This window comes from Neofelis nebulosa, chromosome 12 (genome assembly GCF_028018385.1).
Source record: "Neofelis nebulosa isolate mNeoNeb1 chromosome 12, mNeoNeb1.pri, whole genome shotgun sequence".
NCBI classification, from domain to species: Eukaryota; Metazoa; Chordata; class Mammalia; order Carnivora; family Felidae; genus Neofelis; species Neofelis nebulosa.
The window spans coordinates 11,050,027-11,074,135 of record NC_080793.1 but is presented as its reverse complement, the minus strand read 5'-3'; the positions used below and the strand labels follow the sequence as shown (position 1 = coordinate 11,074,135).

At 37.9% G+C, this 24,109-nt stretch overlaps 1 protein-coding gene and 1 long non-coding RNA gene across 4 annotated transcripts in view; one reads left to right on the top strand and one right to left on the bottom strand.

The window, feature by feature from the left end:
* NR6A1 (nuclear receptor subfamily 6 group A member 1) overlaps positions 1–24,109 on the bottom strand; it is a 234,421-nt gene that overhangs the window by 120,701 nt on the left and 89,611 nt on the right. The window lies entirely within an intron of this gene.
* The window catches only part of LOC131491358 (uncharacterized), a 63,081-nt gene continuing 47,478 nt past the window's right edge, over positions 8,507–24,109 (top strand). The window contains exon 1 of the long non-coding RNA XR_009251410.1: positions 8,507–8,825. This is a non-coding gene — a long non-coding RNA (uncharacterized LOC131491358). The remainder of the gene's footprint in view (positions 8,826–24,109) is intronic.

Here is a 24,109-nt window from a genome sequence, read left to right as displayed (position 1 = left end):
AAATACCACTACACACCTATTAGAATGACCAAAATCCAAAACACTGACCATACCAAATGCTGACGAGGATATGGAGCAATAAAAATTCTCATTGCTTGCTGGTCAGAATGCAAACTGGTATAACCACTATGAAGACAGTTTGGGAGTTTCAAAAAAACTAAACATACTCATACAATACAATCCAGGAATTAAACTCCTTGGTATTAACCCAAATGAACTGAAATTTTACATCCACACAAAAAATTGCACATAGATGTCTACCGCAGCTTTAATCTTAACTGCTAAAACTTGGAAGCAACCAAGATGTCTTTTAGTAGATGAATGGATAAACTGGAACATCCAGACAATGGAATATTATTCAGTGCTAAAAAGAAGCTATCAAACCATGAAAAGACATGGAAGAAACTTAAATGAATCTTAGTAAGTGAAAAAAGCCCATCTAAAATGGTCACATACTAACTGTAAGACTCCAATTATATGACATCTGGAAAAGGCAAAACTATGAAGTCAGTAAAAATATTAGTAGTTGCCAGTAGTTAGGAGGGAGGGAGGAATGAACAAGCAGAACACAGAGCATTTTTAAGGCGGTGAAACAATTCTGTACAATACTGCAATGATAATACATGTCATTACACATTTGTCAAAACCCACAGTATGCATAACACCAAGAGTGAACCCTAAAGTAAACTATGAATTTCAGGTGATAATGATGTGTCAATATAGGTTCATCAGTTGTAACAACTGCACCACTCTGGTGCTTGGTGTTGACAGTGGGGGAGGTTATTTATGCACGTTGGGGACAGAGGTTAGATGAGAACTCTCTGTACTTTACACTCAGTTTTGAAATGAACCTAAAACTGCTCTAAACAATAAAGTTTACTAATTAAATAAAATGCACAGGAAAGAAAAAAATATCAATTTTCTAAGTTTTCAAGTTAATAGTTACTGCCTTTATTTTTTTAAGTGTATTTATTTTGAGAGAGAGCACACACACGAGTGGGGAAAGGGGAGAGAAAGAGAGGCAGACAAGAGAGAGAGAGAGAGAGAGAGAGAGAGAATGAGAATCCCCAAGCAGGTCCCACGCTCAGCACAGAGCCTCCGGGGCTCAATCTCATAACCGTGAGATCATGCCCTGAGCTGAAATCAAGAGTTGGACACTTAACTGACTGAGCCACCCAAGCACCCCTGCCTTTATAAGCCTAGAGGAAAACAAGACATTACAGTTTTTATAAAGAAGAAAACTATATGTTCAAAAATATTGCAGTTAAAAAAGACTCCCTAAAAATTGCTTAAATTAAGTAACCTGCCATTTTTTCTCAGTGGGCACTTATGATTTTAATGGGAATGGTAAACACGTAAACTTTTAGAAAGTGTGTAATTTCAGGGTCTCATATCTCTTGGACAGTATCCTTACATAAAAGGTTAATGTAAGAGGCCTAGTAGAAGCCTAGTAGAAACCACTACAAATAGGTAGTCACCCATGGCCACCACTGGCCTGCCTCAGAACCACATCCTTTGGGAGCCCTGGTACCTACCTAGGTTCAGCTCTTTATGACTTGGAATTCAGCCCTGGCTTCTTCCCATGATACAGCCTGACCTCAATGGAGCTCAGCCCCCAGCTACATGACTTTTTTGCCCTATCACTTTTTCCTCAATAACCTTGAGACTCTGGATCAGTGGCTATTCCAGGTCTCATTGGTCCGTCCATCCGTGTTACAATGAGCTCCTAAAGATTTTGGAAAAGTCTGTTCCCAAGAGGTATAATCACCGCTGACATTCCCTCAACCCTGGCAATGCCCCTCAGTGAAAATGGAAGTGCTTTAAAGAAGACAGTAATTAGGTAATAAAGAGAGAGGGCTTTGGAGCCACAAACAAAAACAAAAACAAGAAAACAAAAACAACCCATAAAAAACCTGAGTGAGATTACTGGTTCTGTCTTATGAATCTTGAAGAAATTATTTAACTTCTCTACACCTCAGTTTCTTCATTTGTATAAAAGACGAAGTGGCAATACCAACTTAATCATGATACTGTGAGAATTCAAAATAACAACGTTGCAAAGCACCTACCACAGGGTCTGCCCCATGGTTATTCCTGTCTCCTTCTGCCTAATCTACTTTGCCATCTTTGCCCTTGATGTAATCCATGGGAAGATAAAATGGGAGAGAAAAAAATAGGCCTTCAGATATATGTATCTGAAGATATTATCCAAAATCCTTAGTTTTAATTATACAATCAAATAATTATGGGGGCGCCTGGGTGGCTCAGTCAGCTGAGCGTCCGACTCGGTTTCAGCTCAGGTCATGATCTCATGTTTCATTGGTTTCGAGCTCCACACAGGGCTCTAAGCTGACGGCACGGGGCCTGCTTGGGTTTCTCTCTCCCTCTCTCTCTGCCCCTCCCCAGCTTGTGCTATCTCTGTCTTTCTTAAAATAAGAACATAAACTTAAAAAAAAAAATTTTTTAATGCTTAATATTGGATCAGTCTCTTCTTCACAAAAAATGAGCATATTCTTGGCCACCACAGGAGAAACAGTTTATGATCTGTGCCTTAAATCCAATCCTACCCATGTGACTTTAACCTTTCCCTAGCAGACAATGGTACCTGACTATTTTTGGCTAACCAAGGTATAAGGAGGTCCAGAAGATTTGGACAGCCAACCCAACTGAAGCCCAAAAGGGAAAAAACAAAAACCTATGTCCAAGTCATGGCAGAAAAGGAGAAAGGGGGCGCATGGGTGGCTGCAGTGGTTAAGTGTCAACTCTTGATTTCAGTTCAGGTCATGATCTCATGGTTCATGAGTTCAAGCCCCGTGTCGGGCTCTGGGTGGGCAGTATGGGGCCTACTTGGGATTCTCCCTCTCTCCCCTCTCGCTGCCCCTCCCATGCTCTCATTCTCTCTCTCAAAATAAATAAATAAACTTAAAAAGAAAAGAGAGAGAGAAAAACCAACTCAGCTGGTTAATAATGGAAACTAGCAGATTAAACTCCTGTTTTTCACTAGAAAGCCACTGCATGAAGTAAAAACTAGCCCCAAACCCCAAGTCTAGACTGATTAAAAGTCTTGGAGGTATCCCAGTCAAACCCCAGACTGCAGAGGAGTAAGAAATCAGCTCTATTTCAACACTATTAGGTTTTCACAGGCGTCTGTCTTAGGACATAACTCTTTATTCCCAAGGCCTAGCAATGTCACCTTCTATACAGTCTCATCAGCCTGGAGCTCGAAGTTAGCTGTAAGGTGAAGGGTATGATTTTTAAAGTTAAGGTATAGTAGAGTTTCTGTCCCAGCTTCAGCCACTACCTGACTGTGATTCTTAAGAATCATTTCTTTAACACTACTTTTCTGCAAAATAGGGATAATAACATTCCCCTCACAGAACTGTTGTGAAAATTAAAAACCCTTGTCAGAAGTGCCTAGAGTACAGTGCATAGCTCATAGTAGACAAAAGGCATTCATTCCCTTTCCTTCCCTCTTTGATATAGCCTTATATTCCAGGGAGAGAGGAGGGTGTGATTTCTCCTTTCCACAAAATTAACCAGTTCCACAGTCAGAGACGTCAGGGCTGAACTCAGACTCTTGGTATCTTTTCCCACATTTGAGTCCTGACTCCAAGTCACACTGCAATACCTCACTTTTGAAGGCCACACTCACACTCAGAAGCTAGGTCTTACACAGCTATTATTTTAAGAACTACGGTTACCTCAGGGCTGGGCTGAGTAATGAGATACAAATGCTTTGGGAATCTGCAGATTCCCAGCATAACTAATGAGTACTGTCAACTGCATTCTGTCCAAGATATGGACAGACAACTCCAAGTGGCCAACAGCTCTTTGAAAAATGCACAGGCCGGGGCGCCTGGGTGGCGCAGTCGGTTAAGCGTCCGACTTCAGCCAGGTCACGATCTCGCGGCCCGTGAGTTCGAGCCCCGCGTCAGGCTCTGGGCTGACGGCTCGGAGCCTGGAGCCTGTTTCCGACTCTGTGTCTCCCTCTCTCTCTGCCCCTCCCCCGTTCATGCTCTGTCTCTCTCTGTCCCAAAAATAAATAAAAAACGTTGGAAAAAAAAAATTTAAAAAAAAAAAGAAAAAAAAAGAAAAATGCACAGGCAACGATCAGAGGAAGACTATTTTGCTTCTTCCTGTAGCCTCTGCTTTGGTAAATTTACATTTTATATAATCATTATTATTAAAGATCATTTGTGGTTTGTTGTTGTTCAGTTTCATTAAAGATTAGTATCAGCAGGGAAGCTATATAATGTGGTAGAACAAATACGGGCTTTGGAATCAAGCTTTGATTCAAGTCCTAGCTCTGCCACTTCCTTGCTATGTGACACTGGACGAGTCATAACCTCTCAGACCCTCAATTTTCTCACCCACAGTAGTTTTCAAAGTTCAGGTTGCCCCTTCAGTAGCTTGTAAAACCAATTTAATGGCTTTAAGTAACTTTTTTGTTTAAAACACTTCTTTTTCCTTTTTTTTTTTTTTTAACGTTCATTTATTTTTGAGAGAGAGAGAGAGAGAGACAATGTGAGCAGGGGAAGGGCAGAGAGAGAGGGAGATACAGAGTCTGAAGCAGGTTCCAGACTCTGAGCTGTCAGCACAGAGCACGACGTGGGGCTCGAACTCCCCAACTGCGAGATCATGACCTGAGCTGAAGTCAGACGCTTAACTGAATAAGCCATCCATGTGCCACTAAATAACTTTTTTTTTTAGTAAAAAAAATTAAAGAGAAAAATATCAGATGACACTACATGTTGTAAGGACAAGTACCATTTCATAAAACTGTGGTTTCAGATATATATAGATAGATATGTAGATATATACACAAATATGTGTATAATTGATCGTAATATAAAATATTTCTTACAGTGGATAATAGTCAAAAAAATTGAACGCCACTGACCTATAAAATGAGACTATCAGGTGTGTGTAACATTACCTTCTGTATTTCTCAAAGTATTTGAGAATTTGAAAAAATAAAACAACACGGACTAAATATTAGCAATCAACCTTATTTGAATCAGAATATGTGAATACAACCTTATTTAAAAATACTGGTAAAGTTCCTCTTTATTGGTCAATTTCAGATTCCTTGTTTTATTTTCTTCATAGCATGCTTTTCTGTTTTACTTCATTTTACTTTGTTACCTTATTTTCTGTCTTTTCACTAGAATATAAGCTCTGGAAGAATCTTTTGTTTTGTTCTTGGTCTCTCCTTAGCACCTAGATTTTACTCATTTGCATGCGTGCGTGCGTGCGCGCGCACACACACACACATATATACCATATACGTATGTTATATGTATACCTATACACGTTTATGGGTGTGTATCTGCCAAATGAAGAACATCAATGCATTCATTCCAGTGCATTCCATTTAACTCTACTTTCAAGATAACATGAGAGGGGTGTCCAGGGTGGCTCAGCCAGTTAAGTGTCCAACTCTTGATTTCGGCTCATGTCATGATCTCGCGGTTCCTGAATTGGGCTCTGTACTGACAGCATGGGGGCTACTTGAGATTCTCTCTCTCCCTCTCTCTCTCTGCCCCTCCCCTGCTGTTTGTGCTGTCTCTCTCACAAAATAAAGAAATAAACTTAAAAAATAACAAGAAAGAATCTGCATACACAGGAATATCTGTCAACTGAGTTCAACAAGGAGTTGTTCAGCTAAAAATCTATAAAAGGTACAAGTTACTAATATGCCAACCTTTCTTCTGAGTATCTATTCATGAACCATATCTATCATAAGGCTATAGCTCTTGATGCTCAGGGAAAGAATATTTGATTTGGAATCAATGCTTAGCCTAAAACCCACTGATCATCATCTCACTAGGAAATTTGCCTCTAGCATAATGGATCTGGAGCCAAAAGAGACGAGGGTTGAAATCCCCATTATATCTTATACATGTTGTAAGGACTCAGGCAAGTTCCCTTATTATTAAATGAAGGTAATAGTACTTATCTCACAGGGTTATTTTGAAGATTAAATGAACTGATATATATAAAATACCTGTCATAGTGTCTGGTACATAATAAAATACAGTAAAAAATTAACTATTATTATTATTCATTTACACACAATTTTTTCAACTAACTTTTATTAATGTTCATTGTGTTACACAGGTCCTGGGTCTACACAAGGGGCATAGGCACAATTCAAGAGGAATTGGCTACAGTCCTTACCCATGAAGAGCTCACAGTGTAATCGGAAAGATAAATCCAAAAACAGTTAAGTATGGGAGTGTAGTATATATTAGGTCTCATCCAGAAAGGCTGAAATGAATCTGTCCTTCTCTAGCAAACCTGATCTTAGGTACTGGTAAGTCCCTAGAGTTGATAGGTATATCAAAACCGTTCCATTTTATAAAACGGAATAGCTTCTGTCATGGGCCAGAGCAGCTCTATAAAGAAGCCCTCACAAGATTATAAGAATGGTCAAGAATGATTGTCTTAATAGCCAAAAGGTAGAAGCAACTGAAGTGTGAACTGATAGATAAAAAGGATAAATGTGGTGTATACACAACGGAATACTCTGCAGTCTTTAAAAGGAAGGAAATTCTGACACATGCTACAACATGGATGAGCATAGTGGACATTATGCAAAGTGAAGTAAAGTAAGCCACTAACAAAAAGACAAACACTGTATTATTCTGTGTATATGAGGTATTCCGAGAGTCAAAAATTCATAGAGACAGAAAGTAGAAATGTGGTTGCCAGGAGCTGTAGGGAGGGAAGAATTGGAAGTTAGTGTTATATACAGAGGTTCAATTGGGGAAAAGATGAAAAAGTTCTGGTGACCAATGGTGGTGAGGACTGTACAACAAGGTGAACATACTTAACACTACAGAATTGTACACTTAAGAGTGGGTAAAATGATAAATGATAAATGATTATGTATATTTTACCACAACTTAAAAAAAAGTAATTGTCCTACGACTTATAGAAAGAGAAATGCATGCGTCCCCTGTTCTCTGACTTTGATCATTCTTATATCTGGTAGCATACTTATCAACCCAACTTTCCCCAGGTTAAGACATGAGAAGAATTTTGGGACAGTCCTCAAACACAGAACCCTGTGTAATGTAGTCAACACCCAAGCAATCACAAACACACAAACATCCAAACCCAGAATTTAGAGCAAAATAGACAGATGCTATATGGTGACCACAGGTTTATTTCCACAAGTGTGAAAGAGACAAAAAATAAACCAAGGTATCTGTATGTGTAAAAGGCAGTTTAGGATTTTTTATAAGCTAATTCCTAAAGAGATAAGAAAGTTCTTAGAACCGGGGCGCCTGGGTGGCTCAGTAGGTCAAGTGTCTGACTTCAGCTCAGGTCATGATCTCACAGTTCATGAGTTTGAGCCCCGTGTTGGGCGCTGTGCTGACAGCTCAGAGCCTGGAGCTTGCTTCGGATTCTGTCTCCCTCTCTCTCTGCCCCTCCCCCACTCGTGCCTCTCTCTCTCTCTCTCTCTCTCTCTCTCTCTCTCTCTCTCTCTCTCAAAAATAAACATAAAAAAAATTTTTAAAAAAAGTTCTCAGAATAAAATGATAGGTCCATGTGGAGTAGATTTCATGTATCAGTGCCAAGGTCTCATAACAAAACTTTACTGCCTCAGATTTAAAAGAAAAAAATACTGCTGATTTGCATTAAACAAAGCAACTTTTATATACTAAACAAAAATGTCACAACTGACAGTGCTGTATAATGACCTGGTTTCCTAGTGGCTCAGAAAGATGGGAAATAAATCCCAAGGACCCTAGTTCAGACAGACAGGACAGGGTAGACTCTGGCTGTCTTGCATGATTAAAGGCTATGTCACAGCTCAGGGGGTCTATACTTTGGTAGCTTCTCCTCTGCAGTCCCCTATGTGACTGAGGACTGGGATAAGAGTGACAGCTTCACAATGGGGATAGTAAGTGATAAAGCTTTTTCCTAGTATGTTCAAAGACTCCAGAATCTAAAACTTAACTTCTCTGCTATCCATCCATACAATTTTCATTAAGAGAAATTTACACCATCTAGGAAGTCAAATGCCACCTTTATTTTTATCTTATCAAACCCTAAAATAAAGGCCAGCATGTGGTGTGGACAGGAGCCTTGGTTAGGATCACAAAAATTCTCACATCAAATAATTGATTTAAGTTAGAGCCAAGTTCATCAACAATAAGATGACAGGGTTCAGGCAAAGTCAGTTGCCTGTTTACATTTCAGAAAGACTAGCATTGCTCCTGACACTAGCACATAGGTATAAGCAACCTCTGGGTGGGTAATGCCACCAAACAAAAGCAACACCTTCAAAGTCTCTCGGTGACTAAAGGCAGCCAGACACTCAAACTGCCAGTCCTGAATTACGGCCTCTGAATGGTGAGGGCTTCACATTTCACTGATCAGGGCACAGCCCAATCAGAAGACAAACCCCTGCACTGCCAGGGACCAGCAAATCCGCTTTCTTCCAGAGTGCACATGACTGAATGTGCTTCTGTCCATCATCTGGGTCATATATAGTTCAATGCGAGCTGAGCAGACAGGGCTGCAAGGAAATCTGGCGCGGTTCAATACCTCGTCTACCCTGGGTTCCAGTATCTAATTTTTTTTACTGACAAACTCATTTCTCTACCGGGACAGGATGCTGTGCTGGCTGGAAGTTCCATTTCTACAGCAAGAATCCTATCTGGAAACACAGAAGTTGTCCTCTAGCCACAGCAGCTCGAACTTTTTTGATTGTTGTTGCTGCTTTCTCCCATCACCCCCACCCCCTTTTGACAAAGATCCAACTGTAAAAAGTCTTACGTAACAGTTCAGGACTACTTCGGTTCTTTTACTGGGTAAGCACTTTCAATTTTTTTTTTTTAAACTAAAAACCATTTTAACATTGAATCTGTTGAGAGACTTAACTAAAATCTTTTAAGTAATTTGTGTAGTGAAATACTGTCAGTGGATTTTTTTTAGTCTCATTTCTGCACGTGCTCCTTTGTTCTCAGAACAGAAGCTTTTTATACACACCCCATAACGCAGCTGGAGAGAGTTATGAAGTCAGTTATTATAAGGAACACAAAGGTTGTTTTGCATTCTTTGCCTTTATATAATTAATTTTGTATTTGTTTTCTTAAACCAGAGTAGTTAAAAAAGGGAGAAATTCACAAAAGAATAAACTGTTGCAGAAAAAAAGTTTGAAGTTTTTACCACCTTTTCTATCTGTAGTTTTGTGTGGCCAAACACTTGTGCTGCCTGGGGCGGTGGGGGTAGTGGCAAGCGTAGACAGAGAGGAACTAAGCCAGACATGGACAAAGGCATGAGCCAAAACCAGACAGTCCTGGCCGTTCGATAGGCCAGCAGTGGGTGAGACAGGTCAGCCAGCTGCAGGGGCGGGAGGCGGAGGGGGGGGGAGGGAAGGGGCATGGATGTGTGAGGTGCTCATGCGTGCGATCGTGACTAGATTCTGAAACTGCCAGCCATTTTCCCAGCTATGCTTTGTGCAATCTAAAGGAATGCATCTCCTCTGAAGCCGTCTTGCCAGAGCCCAGTGATAGAGAGGAGTGTGATAAATACCACAACATATGGATCAGAAAATACTGGGATCTGGGGTGGGCAAGAGGGAATGCAGAGGGTGTGGAAATTTTTTAGTGATCTGGAATGTGTTGAGTGACAGGAAGTGCCCCAAGCTTCCCCCCACCCAACTCTTCGCAGTCGCGCCTGCTTTTGTCTAACTCTTGTAATCTACACACTACTGCTTACAAAGCTGTCTGAGTTTAAGACAAAAAGAAACATAAAAGGCTCTCCATTCCATAGTACCTGCGATATGGAAGGAGTGTAAAAAGCATGGCCCTTCAAGCCAAAGACATTTTTTCAGGTATATAAGACAAATATAAAATAATAATTTCCTAAGGATAATGAGAACTATGAATTAGAGTCTGCCTTCCAAATCTGATTTTAAAAATCCTGATTCTGCCATAGGTACAAAGGCTTAAGTTGGTTCCTAATCTGAATAAGTCTTGTTTGGTTGGTTAATATACTGCGTTTGAAGTTGTTTCTGTTTTCTTTGTATAAATTTGGACTTCAGGGAATAAAGCAAATAAGTAGAATGCACTAAAAAAAAAAAAAAAAGATTTTTCCCTTTGCTAGTTAAAAAGCATTTTAAAGGGTTGGTTTCTTAGAAAAAGCAGTTCTTTCTTTCTCATTTTTGCATGTATACTACTATAAAGATAACTTAATGCCATCGTCAATGTAAGGTAGAAAACTTTTGACAGAAAAATAATACAGATGATAAACAACTTAGCATTTTCCCAAACTTCTATATTATCAACAGAAACACTAAAACTTGAGAGAAAAGCAGTCAAATAATTGAATGGTTAACCCTAGTTTTGGAGGATAAAACGGAAAATTCAGTATGAATAAAATGATATTTGGTAATGTTTCTACCTCCTACCACAAAGGATGTTAGTGGTCAGCCTAGGAGTTAATCTTTCCTAGCGTGGCTCTGAGCCTTCATGCCGAGCAGACGTTATTCACAGGACGATTCGAAAAGTCCATTCATATATCTCACTACCTGGATTTGAATAGAAACCAGACAGCAATTCTTTAGTTCCAGCCACCATTCGCCCCACTGGACAATAGCGATTTGTTAGCACAGAGTCACAGGCTGTGGGACACAAAGCTCGGAGCTGCAGAAAGATGGGGGATTCAGAGAACAGGAAATTACAGGCCCGATGCACTCCTGGCAGCCCTGAGAATACAAAAAAAAAAAAAAAAAAGAAAAAAAAAAGGCAACACAGCGATGCCATGTTTAAGAGCTACTTCTAGCTTTTTTAACCACCTCCAATGTCATAAAAGCTCTATTGTTGGAGTACATAAAGTCACGAGTCCCATGTGCTCTCTTTTCTCACTATAGGGAACTTCATTCAATGCCGTGGCACAGTCAGAAAAATCAAAAGCATCCAGAGTTGATTAGTTGTAAGCTCTGATAGAAAGGAGAAGAGCATTTTATAAACAAAAATGTCACAGAAAAAAGGTGCTTGGTAACACAAGTGACACAATGAAATTAATATCTTTTACAAATTATTTCATAAGACTAGACAATCAGAATGAAACCAAATGTATCAAGACTCCAGGGAAACAAATTTTTCTTCAAAACATCATATAAAATCTATTATTTAATTCCATCAAAAGTTTCTTCAGAAGATATGTATCAATTTAAAAACTAACCTTAGAATATTTCTGAGTTCTGAGTTGTGTTTTCCAAAACAAAGAACTAAAATCAAAGCCCGAAAGACTTATTTGGCATATTAAAAAGAAAACTACATTTTCTTTTGTTGGTTATCAAATTATTGTAGTTCTCTGGCTAAATTAAGAAAATGCCTCTACTTCCCTCCCTTTAGACCTAAAAAATAAAATAATGGACATTCTAGGTGAGGGGAGAGAGATAATTCTCCAGTCTCAATCAATGAGCATAGGTTCTTGTCCAGGCCCTCATGCTGCAACCTGAGCACCAATAAGCCAGAATGGTGTCCATTTCAACAGGAGGAGACCCTACACAAGGAAGTTATCAATGGTTTTGTTCTTCTGCCTTTCTTCTGTGATCCATTAGTAGACACAAATCCTAAATGATATCATACCTGAAATATTCATCAAATGAGATCATGAATGACCAAAAACTGCTTTAGAAACACGAACTGTTCTACTCTGGTCCCATGGCTGTAAGATGAACGCTTGCTAAATTTAATGTTGCTGGAAAACAAATCAGCAACTTTTAAACTACCAATTACTGGATTTCTTCAAATTCTATCATTACGCACCAAACACAAGCATCAGTTACAACCTCAAGCCGTGCTGCTGTCCAATACGGTAGCCACCAGCTATGTGGGCTATTGTTATTTGAATTAATCCAAATTAAATAAAATTAAAAATTCATTTCTTCAGTCACACTGGCCACATTTCAAGCACTCAATAGCCCCAGGTAATGAGGGGCTATCATACAGGACAGCGCAGATAGAGAACTATAGCAGAAAGTACTAATGGACAGCAATCATCTAGACTATGCTCAATCCACACACAATACCTGTGTTCAACTACACAACCAGCTGGACATGAAATAAATCAATCTCTAAGTAAAAAAATATAATGACGAGTATTGTCGACAAGGTAGGTAGCACCATGATACTTGAAATATGTCTAAAAAAGCATTTTGAAACCAACGGTTTCTTTTTTTTTTTTCCTTTGGCCCAAAATAAAAAGGTTATGAAGAATATTAAGGCAGTAGTAGCAGACAGTTAAGAGTGGTCAGAGTAATTAAAATGTTCCAGAATGCTACTTAGTATCAAAAGTTCTTCCTAAACATATGAAGCAAATGATTCTACGGTTTCCTTCACATCACTGTCATGGACAATACAGAATTGCAAGGAACAAGGGGCTTGAAGGCAGTCAGACCTAGTTTTGATTACTAGCATCCACATTGCCAGCTAGAGAATATTAGGCAAATTAGTCCACCTCTCTGGGATTTAGTATCCTTACCTGCAAAATGGGGAAACAGCCAACCAGCAAGATGTATGGAAGGACTCACAGTCAAGGATAGAAAGCATCCAGAGTAAAGTGCCAGGCATGTAGTGGGAATTTTAAAAAAAAAGTGAGTAGCTATTATTTATTATTATATTGTCCACCCTAAATCTTTATAATGTGACTCTGTGCAGACAGATACTATTCAACACATAAAGCAAGCCATCATAAACAAGTATCCTAAAATACTAATGCTGGCCATTCAGTAAAGCAAGTGGAATAAAATGGAAATATTTGTATTCTAGACAGCTTTCCTAAGCCAATATGTGACCATGCCGCTCCATAACAGCCTGGCTTTTTCACCAGAACAATCTCATGTCATACTTGGCTCAAATAACCAGCATGGCCCCTGTGTCTTCAGAGGTTTATATACATGCATCTGGGCTTAGGTTTTATATAGGACAATGTTCTGTAGCTAAAACGTAAACTCTACCAAGGGATACATTGTTAGATGAATACAAAAAATCATTTCCAAATAGGGAAACTGATGCCTGTTCAAGAAAATGGCAAAGGCTATTTTAGAAATGCAATGGTAAGAAACCTCATTCTCTCTCTCTTTTTTTTTTTTAAGTATTGAACTGAAGGAACATTTAAATAATTTAAATTATAGTAATAGTAATAATGAGCTGATAAAACATCCAATGCCTATTTTTTTAAATTATTGTGAACCTGGTATTTGGTCAAGACCAGATGTAATGAGTGGTTCCTCCTCAAGGCTTTAGTGGTTTAAAAAAAAAAAAAAAAAATTCCAGGGCACCTTGGTGGCACAGCTGGTTGAGCGTCTGACTCTTGGTTTCAGCTCAGGTTATGATCTCATGGTTTGTGAGTTTAAGCCCTGCTTGCACTCCGTGCTGTCAGTGCAGAGCCTGCTTGGGATTGATTCTCTCTACCTTTCTCTCCCCCTCTCCCTGCCCCTCTCCTACTTGTGCTCTCTCTCTCTGAAAAATAAATAAACTTAAAAAAAAAAAATTCCAAGTGATTCTATCATGACCACCTGTCTTAACTTCCAAATCTATCATCAAGTAAATCAGACATGATAAACATGGATATGAGGTTCTAAAATTTTGATGTCATTCTCAACCCATCCTTATGCCTGCTAGGTGCAAGAATCATGGGGCTTAGGGGCAACTGAACATGGGTTGGAATCCTGGCTCTGCTACTTATTTATACTATGTGATCCTGAGTAAGTCACTTCCTCTCTTTGCCTCAGACTCTTCATGCAAAAAATATGAATATTTTAGCCTTCCTGCCAGTCATTTTAAAGTTCAAGGATCATATACATAAAACATCTTGAACATCCTAGCACATGGAAACCACTCTGGAAATGTCAATTCTATGAAAATACAGTAAGGGCCTGAGGTCCACTTCATTGTCTAAGAATCTTCCCAAACATGAATGGAAATAGAAGGGTTCTAGGCAGATTTATAGCAAAGGCCATTCTCTGTTTAAATTATGATTAAAACAAACATGAAGATAAAAGCTGTCAACACTGCACAGAGTTTCAAGTCTTAGGAACATAAATATTAAATAAATTGATTGAATAAATATAAGAAAATTATAAGAAAAGTGAGATGGAACCTCAGATTTTAGTATTATAAGACAGAATTTAATAGTGGTACTAATTTAATGTTATTAAATATCTAAGAATCATTTTCTTAAATGAAGAAATAGTATCTTTTTGGAATAAGATTACCACTCATTCTTCTTGGTGATTAAAACAAAAATATGAAAGTTCTAAAATACTGCCCTTGACTGAGATATCTGCCTCTTGCAGGTAAGAGAAAGAAAATTCATGTCTTTTAAAATCAAACCCATAGAAGGAATTGCTGGGTAAGATGTTTTTCTACTACATCTGTAGACTCATTTTAAAGTTGAAACTAATCCAGCAGAACTAGAAACAGTAATGTTTCTTTATGCCAAATAAGTGAAAAATGTTAGACATGCCAAATAACCTTTCAGAGTACAGGAAGTAGTAGATTCCTCTCCCCCTTGTACCCCACCCTCCCCAAAACTGTAAGGGAGATAAGTGTGGTATAGTTAGAAATCTGAAAAGGTAGATTTATCTCCCAGAAGTGGGCTGGATTAGATCGTACATTAAATCTCTGCCACTATCTAGATCGGTGACTTTTTAAATTTTTTTTTTTTTCAACGTTTTTTATTTATTTTTGGGACAGAGAGAGACAGAGCATGAACGGGGGAGGGGCAGAGAGAGAGGGAGACACAGAATCGGAAACAGGCTCCAGGCTCCGAGCCATCGGCCCAGAGCCTGACGCGGGGCTCGAACTCACGGACCGCGAGATCGTGACCTGGCTGAAGTCGGACGCTTAACCGACTGCGCCACCCAGGCGCCCCTAGATCGGTGACTTTTAAGAAGTCAATTCTGAGTCCTTGTTACCAGTAGTGGTCCAAAAAAGCACATTCATACTAGAAGCTAAAGGGTAGAGAGAGTACTTAAGAGGTGAGAAATTTGGTCTCGCCAGAGTGTATTCAAATCCAGTCTCTGTAAAGCCTAGCTAACCATAAAAGTTTTACAGGACTGCTTAAGCAGATAGATTAGATAGACAAGAAAGGTAGTTAAATAAAGATAGATAAGACAGATCTGACTGCAAGGATTTTCCATGGATATCATTAGCAATTTTATCATAAAACAATCACAAAAGGTAACCAAAGGAAAGGTTCTTCTCAGCAGACATTTATGAGTGAGTTCTTAATAAATGCTGATCAAGCCGAGCCTTCTTTTTCTAGTCCTTTATCCAATAAATATTAAATGCCCAATATGTATCATACACAGTAGCAGACTTAGGTTGAATGATGAACAAAACAGATAGTAGCTGACAAGCTATAAATTAGGATAACCATGGTCAGAAGCCGTATCATTTAAAAAATGGTAGGGATTGCAGAATGAATCCAGTGATTTGGGGAAAGTGCCCTGCCAACTGCTGAAGCCGAACTAATATAATATAGTTCATAAGAACATGGAAGAATGCACTCTCAGCTGTTTGATTCAAGCAAAGAGATATGCTAAACTACAAGATCTTAATGGATCTTAAACCATCAAGGAAATGAAATACCTTCAAACACATAGACTGGTTTCAAATGACTATTACTCAGATCTGTGGTAAACCACTATCTCATGCAAAAACTCAGTTTCCTTTTGATGGATGATTAAGAACAATATAGTATCTGTAAAGGGGTCTAGGCATGGAATGACATTCTGGGAGATCATGATACATTGGAGCATTAAATGTGATACATATTGCCTTCACCCCCTTCTCTAAGATTATGTTTGTAGCACTCACCATTTCCTTTACCTGCACATGCTATGACCATTGTGATTACACAGCTAGTGTACTCAGAATACTCAACCCATGACTCAGCTGGCTCTTAGCAACCAAGAATATTTGAGACATGCATGATAAATATGAAGAGAAGGAAAGGCTAGAATCACAAGTGGGCTTCTGCAACAATTCATCTTAAAAACTAGAACCACCTATGCCTACAAGGTGTCTAAACATTAACCTTTCTTCCAATTGGAATTTAGTCTTTGCTGTCATATGACTATAAAAAGAAGTTGCTGTTACCAGTGGGATAAAGTATATCCATGTCACCACAACGGCACAATGTTATTTCCACAATACCTAAAGTTCCAAAAGTCCCAATCAAGAAATTCCAATTCTAGTTTCTTGCCACTTACAGAAACTGAGTTTCCACTCAGATTTTTTTCCACTGGTAAAAATTCAAAACCGTGCATATTTTGCTTTTTCTCTGTTCACTGAATATCAAAGTTAAGTGAAAAAGAGATCTGACATATGTACTCAGAACAAATTAAACTGTTACGTCAAAAAAGAGGATCCCAATCTGATCATCTGTTATTATGACCTAGATTTTGGTATAAGTACCTCCATTTGGCTTTCTAATAGCATTATTTTTTGTCAGGCTCACTCCTCTACATAATCCTGTATTAGTAGAACAGAACAATTTCTTTGCTTGGCCACTTAGAAGCTTCTAGGTATACAGTTTATTCATTCAAAGGATGTATGTTAAGTGCTCAGTATGTGACAAGTCCTATTCTAGGCACTAGATACACAACAGGAAACAAGAGAAAGGTTCTGTCCTTGGGTACTATAGTCACAAAGACTTGAGTCTAGTTTCAGCTTAAGCACTCACAGACTGGGTGACCCTAGACAAATTTGTCTCTCTGAACCTCAGGTACCTCCCTCTACAGGAAAGAAAGGGAAAATAATACAACTTCACAGAGCTGCTGTGAAAACTGTATAATGTTTGTCAGTGTCTAATGTAGAGCCTAGAACACCACAAATGCTTGGCAAATAGTAGCTATGCTAGTTTTACAAATATCAGATATTACTATCATCTTGCTTTCATATTCATCTATATGAGAATAACTCTACTTTTTAAAAATAACTGGTTTCAAAGGCTTAAATGTATCTAAAATACTTGTTTCAGGTGTTAACAGCTAAGCAGAATAAGCCATTTATAGATGAAATGCTCCATCTGTTTATTAAAGAGCTCCTGGCTGCATATGCTAAACACAAGATAGCAAGACTATAAAAGAAAAATACTTTGAAGTTGGGATATCAATAGTGAAATGGATCGCCGTGATGTACAGATATCAAAGGGTAGGACATTTTATCTCTAGTAGTATTACTACTTCAGCCCATTTAATCAGAAATTGTATACAAGAAACATTAAAGATTTGGAATCTCAAGTCTACCATAACCATCAAAAAGGACAAAGAAAGCATTTCTTTCCTCTAAAGATTATTATAAAAGTCTCATAAGGAAACTTCTCCGAAGGCAAATTTCTAGATGACTGCATTGATATACTTTATAAAATAACTTATTTTTCACCTTATAAAGATAGTATGCTTATCACAGATAGGCTGGGAAGCACAAAAACTATGAACACAAAAAAGTTATTCACAACTCAAAAACAGTTATTCATAATCTCACTGTCTAAAGATAACCACTGTCAACATTTGGTAAATTTTCTCATCTTATATTGTAGTTATTTAATATATTAGTGTTTTTTTTTTTAAATACTGGTAGTTTTTCTGTCATTATACATGTAATACATGGTCTATATAAAAAATCTAGGCAATAAAGAAAAAGAAAACCTGTCACAATTCCACCCACAAAGAAAATCCTTATTAGTATCTTGATGTAGTTCATACACAATGGGATCAATTCTCTATAGTTTTATACTCTAATTTGTTTACATATAAGTATTTTTTAAAAGTCATTAAAATGACTTTTAAGATATCCAGGTGGTTTCCATTAATTCTCTATTATAAATAATACTGTAGTGAATATATTTATACAAAAATCACTATCCACATTTCTGATTTCTAATCTTTTTTTTTTTTTTTTTTTTTTTTTGGTCTAATTTACACTCCTACCAGCATGGACTAATAGCATTTGTCCCACCCTAAGCTCACAAACACTGAGAATGTGCTATACATAATTAGCTGCCACCCAAATACAATAAAGTTTGTTTGTTCAACAATGAAAAGAGAAGAGAGTTTTATTTTATTTTTTTTTTTCAACGTTTTTTTTAAATTTATTTTTGGGACAGAGAGAGACAGAGCATGAACGGGGGAGGGGCAGAGAGAGAGGGAGACACAGAATCGGAAACAGGCTCCAGGCTCCGAGCCATCAGCCCGGAGCCTGACGCGGGGCTCGAACTCACAGAACGCGAGATCGTGACCTGGCTGAAGTCGGACGCCCAACCGACTGCGCCACCCAGGCGCCCCAGAGAAGAGAGTTTTAAAGGAAAACTAAAATAAGGGCAACAAAGTAGAAGAATCTCCACAGTAAATAAAATAGACCTCCCTAAAGATGCTAAGCAGTTGACAGAAATTGTGAAAATCTTTCAACAGGACACAGGGAAGTTTAATATCAAGTTCCAAAAGTCTCAGAAACAAAAACAAAACAATTCAAAACAAAAATACTTTATCTCGTGGATATGTTTCATTACCTGAAAACAAGGAAATGAACCAAGAATCAGTCCCACATTTGAGAAAAAAAAAATGAAATGGGAAAGTGTGATGATAAATTAAGATGCACAGAAGTCACTCTTTTCCCATGGAAATTATTTTCAAATTTTAAGAGTGAGCAAAGAATATTAAATATGGACATATAGTTCTGATTTCCCAAATACAATAGAAAATTCTATAAATTCTTACCAAGGCAAGAAGATAACCAAGAATATAATTTATTCAAAAACTCTTTATGGAATGACAACTTTGTTTCAGGTACTTTAATGTACGTATATAAGATCTACAGTTGTTAAGAAAAGAGTTCTTTCCTCAAAAAAGCGTGCCTTCGGCATCCTTCACAATCTGGCCCTCACATCATGTGATTGAGCTGCCCAATCTGCCCTGCCCAATTGCTGAAATATCACATATCTCAGACCATGGCTAGAAAAAGGAAAACATTTTAAGACACTGTACTGAGTGATCAACTTAAAAATCAAAATTTCTTGAGAGGAAAAAAACCAAACCAACCAACTGAATAGCTTTATACCAGCACACACTAATGTTTACCCAAGTACCTATAGTCAAGAAGAATTCAAATACGGACAGGAAGAAAAAAACCTTTTACTTTTCATAAAATAACTATCATTTTTCATTTCTTTGTAATTTCCCCTGTAAATCCTGCTTAATTTGAGTCCTACAAGAGACATTTCCCTTAACAGGAAATAATGCCCCTGGTTTCCTGTACATGTGTGTACCACACAGGAGAGAAATTATCACAGTAACTTCATGCTCCAGAAATAAAAGCTGATCAGCTCACTGTGAAAGGTCAGACTTCTGATAAAGCTCTGCATCTACTCAAAGACTCTGATACCTGCATATACCTAGTATGTTTCAAACATACACCCTCTCCTAAATAATGGCAGATAACATTTATCAAGGGCCTATTGTATGTCAGGCTCCATGCAATATTTTTCTAAACATGACATTTCATAATGATAACCACCTCAAGAATCTAGTACTATTATTAGCCTCTACTTTATTGATGAAGATATCAAGCTTGGAAAGAAATTATTTGTCCATTTTCAAAACCGCTAGGAAACAGAATTCAGATTTGAATGCAGAGATGACTGGCTCTTAGGGACCTTCTCATTTCACTATAGCCTAAGTCTCATTCTCTGTGGTTTGGTGGGACTTTTTGCTTCCTTTAAATTTTTTTCTTCCCAGACACTAGATAAAATTTTTTCTGCTCCTAACTTTGAAAAGAACTGGTTTCTAAAATTGTAAGAACACAGGACAATACAATGCAGTCTCACATACGATGAAAATAGATTTCTGGATGTCAGCAAGTAAACAGTCTAAATTATGCATGGAATTTCTAAAAATAGCTAGATATCATTTATTTATTAGGCTTCAAATCTCCAGAAAAAGTAGAAAAACTATATGATTGCTTGTTCTAGCTTGAAGAAGAATGCTGGTGCAATTTTGATTGGGATTGCATTGAATGTGTAGATTGCTTTGGGTAGTATTGACATTTTGACAATATTTATTCTTCCAATCCATGAGCACGGAATGTTTTTCCATTTCTTGGTATCTTCTTCAATTTCCTTCATAAGCTTTCTATAGTTTTCAGCACACAGATCTTTTACATCTTTGGTTAGGTTTATTCCTAGGTATTTTATGATTCTTGGTGCAATTGTGAATGGGATCCATTCCTTTATTTGCCTTTCTGTTGCTTCATTATTAGTGTATAAGAATGTAACTGATTTCTGTACATTAATTTTGTATCCTGCGACTTTGCTGAATTCATGTATCAGTTCTAGCAGACTTTTGGTGGCATCTATCAGATTTTCCATGTATAATATCATGTCATCTGCAAAAGTGAAAGCTTGACTTCATCTTTGCCAATTTTGATGCCTTTGATTTCCTTTTGTTGTCTGAGTGCTGATGCTAGAACTTCCAACACTATGTTAAACAACAGCGGTGAGAGTGGACATCCCTGTCGTGTTCCTGATCTCAGGGGGAAAGCTCTCAGTTTTTCCCCATTGAGGATGATATAGATGCTGGAGAAGATGTGGAGAAAGGGGAACCCTCTTGCACTGTTGGTGGGAATGCAAACTGGTGCAGCCACTCTGGAAAACAGTGTGGAGTGTCCTCAAAAAATTAAAAATAGATCTACCCTATGATCCAGCAATAGCACTGCTAGGAATTTACCCAAGGGATACAGGAGTGCTGATGCAAAGGGGCACTTGTACCCCAATGTTTACAGCAGCACTTTCAACAATAGCCAAATTATGGAAAGAGTCTAGACGTCCATCAACTGATGAATGGATAAAGAAATTGTGGTTTATATACACAATGGAATACTACCTGGCAATGAGAAAGAATGAAATACGGCCTTTTGTAGCAACGTGGATGGAACTGGAGAGTGTTATGCTAAGTGAAATAAGTCATACAGAGAAAGACAGATACCATATGTTTTCACTCTTATGTGGATCCTGAGAAACTTAACAGAAGACCATGGGGGAGGAGAAGGAAAAAAAAAAAGTTAGGGAGGGAACCAAACCATAAGAGACTCTTAAAAACTGAGAATAAACTGAGGGTTGATGGGGAATGGGAGGGAGGGGTGGGTAGGTGATGGGCATTGAGGAGGGCACCTGTTGGGAGGAGTACTGGGTGTTGTATGGAAACCAATTTGATAATAAATTTCTTATTTAAAAAAACTATGATTTTTTTAAAAAATTTACTGAAGTATAAACAATTTAGTCTAATTTGGAGAAATATAGTATTTGCCAAAAAAGACTATGGTTTCCACTGCGCCAATGCTCTGTGCTAAGGTTTTAATGTTGTCTGTAAGAATATATAATATCTTGGGGCGCCTGGGTGGCGCAGTCGGTTAAGCGTCCAACTTCAGCCAGGTCACGATCTCACGGTCCGTGAGTTCGAGCCCCGCGTCGGGCTCTGGGCTGATGGCTCGGAGCCTGGAGCCTGTTTCCGATTCTGTCTCCCTCTCTCTCTGCTCCTCCCCCATTCATGCTCTGTCTCTCTCTGTCCCAAAAATAAATAAAAAACGTTGGAAAAAAAAAAAAAAAAAGAATATATAATATCTTAAAGGAATGCATCTCTGGATTACATGTGAATGCCACAGCCTTTTGTAAATGTAAAGCAAAATTATCATTAACCTTTTATTAAAGCATTCATTCTGCTTTACAACAGTTCCTAGAGGGGTGTCTGGGTGGCTCAGTTGATTAAGCATCCAACTTTTGATTTTGGCTCAGGTCATGATCTCATGATTCGTGAGTTCAAGCCCCATGTCAGGCTTCACAATGACAGCACAGAGCCTGCTTGGGATTCTCTCTCTGTCTCTCTCTGTCTCTCTCTCCTGCCCCTCCTCCTGTTCACATATGCATGTACTCTCTCTCTCAAAATAAGTAAATAAACATTTAAAAATAAATAAAATAGTTCCTAGAAATTTGTGGTTACCTTTTGACAACAAATGACTAGAATATACCAGATAAGACCATTTAATTTTGGACAGACATCAAAATGTGGAGGAGCAAAGCACAGACAGTAAGACAACATGGGTTTAATCAAAGCTTCATTACTAAATTTCTAACTAAAATTCTCTCAGCCAAATTCATAGAAACAGAAAGTAAAATAGTGGTTACCAGGGGGCGGGAGAAGGGAAAATGGGGGAGTTGTTTAATGGATACAGGGTTTCCATTCTCCAAGATGAAAAAGTTCTTAAGAGCTGTTGATCAATATTATAGATATACTTAACACCATGAACTATATACACTTTAAAAGGGTTAAGATGGTTAATTTTATGTATTTTTAAGCACAATTTTTTTTTAATGCAAAGGGGAGACTAGGCTTTTTTTGTTTGGTTGGTTTGGTTTAACATTTCACTCTATTCAATAACCTCTGAGCAATGTCTCTTGCTATTTTACCAAACTGTAAAATGAATATGCTGAGATCTAATTTGCAGAGCACCCAAGTTCCACATGACCCCAAATATCTTACCTTATTACTTGTCATGCTACCTAACATTTCCTCCATCAAAGTCATTGTTTTTTTTTAAAGCTTGCTTAAAATATTATTGAAAAATCACTTAAAATGTTAAGAAGTATTACACAGAATAAAAACTGAGACCTCACAACCGTACTCCTGACCCAAAGTATTGTTGGTTTGGTGAAACTCCATCCAGATCATTACTGTAAATACATGGAGAAAAAAGTCATTCTTTAAGGTCACTCTCAAGTGACTAACCCAAAGCCATTAACCTAGAGATGGTATTTTAACACAAGTCCTTGAGCCCTATGCTTCCCCTCAAACTTATTAGCCAAGCTATTGCCTAGCTTTTAAAAATAAGTAAGTTTGTTTATTCGACTATAAACAGAGTAAAACACATTCATCTCAAATGTATGGTTCAATAATTTTTGGAGTGAACATATTTGTGGAAACAACATCCAAATCAAGATTAGAACATTTACACTTCAGAAACCTCCTTTATGCTTCCTCTCAGCATTATATCTCATCAGTAAAAGTAACCACTATTCTGACTTCTATCATCACAGATTGGTTTTGCCTATTTCTGAACTTTATATAAAGGTAATCACACATTATGTAATCTTTTGTATCTGGCTTTTTTTGTTCAACATATTTTCTAGGAGATTCATCCATTCTGTTGCATGTTGTGATAGTTTGTCCTTATCACTGCCATAGGATATTCCATTTTATGGGTTATATACCATAATTTATTTACCAACTCTATTGTGGATAATTAGTTGTTTCCAGTTTGGAATTATTACAAATAATGATGCTAGAACATTCTTATATGTCTTTCGGTTCACACTTTATCCATTTTTGTTGAGTATATGCCTAGAAATAAAACTGCCTGTGTTCAACTTCCATAGATACTACTGAAGAGCTTTCAAATGTTTGTCTCAATTTATACTCCACTTCTGCTGACAGAGATTGAATATCTGGGTTGTTCTCACTAACACTGTATAGTCCATTTGTTTGTTATTTTAATTTTAGCCATTCTAAATGGTGGGTATATAGCACTACCCTCACTTTTTTTTTCATGTTTCTGTTACCTAGTGATGTTGAGTACATTGGTCCAGAATGATAGATCTATGTTTGGGAGGTAGATTTAATAAATCTTAGTGACCATCTGGTTGGACAGAAGGAAAAGATAATCTAGAATGACAGAAAAAGAAAAGACACTTAGGGAAACAGAGAAAGGACCGAAAACACATTCATTTCTGCAACTATTTAGGTTTGAGTTTGCTGGGGCACCTGGGTGACTCAGTTGGTTGAGTGTCCAACTCTTCATTTTGGCTCAGGTCATGATCTCACGGACATGGGATTGAGACCCTTGTATTGGGCTCTGCACTGAGCATGATGCCTGCTTAGATTCTCTCTCTCCTTCTCTCTCTGCCCTGCCCCTGCTCTCTCTCTCTCAAAATAAATAAACATAAAATTTAAAAAATTTAGGTTTGAGCTTGCTAATGGGAAGTGAGATGTGAGAGCATAAAGGTTCCAATAGAAACTAATTTAGAATAA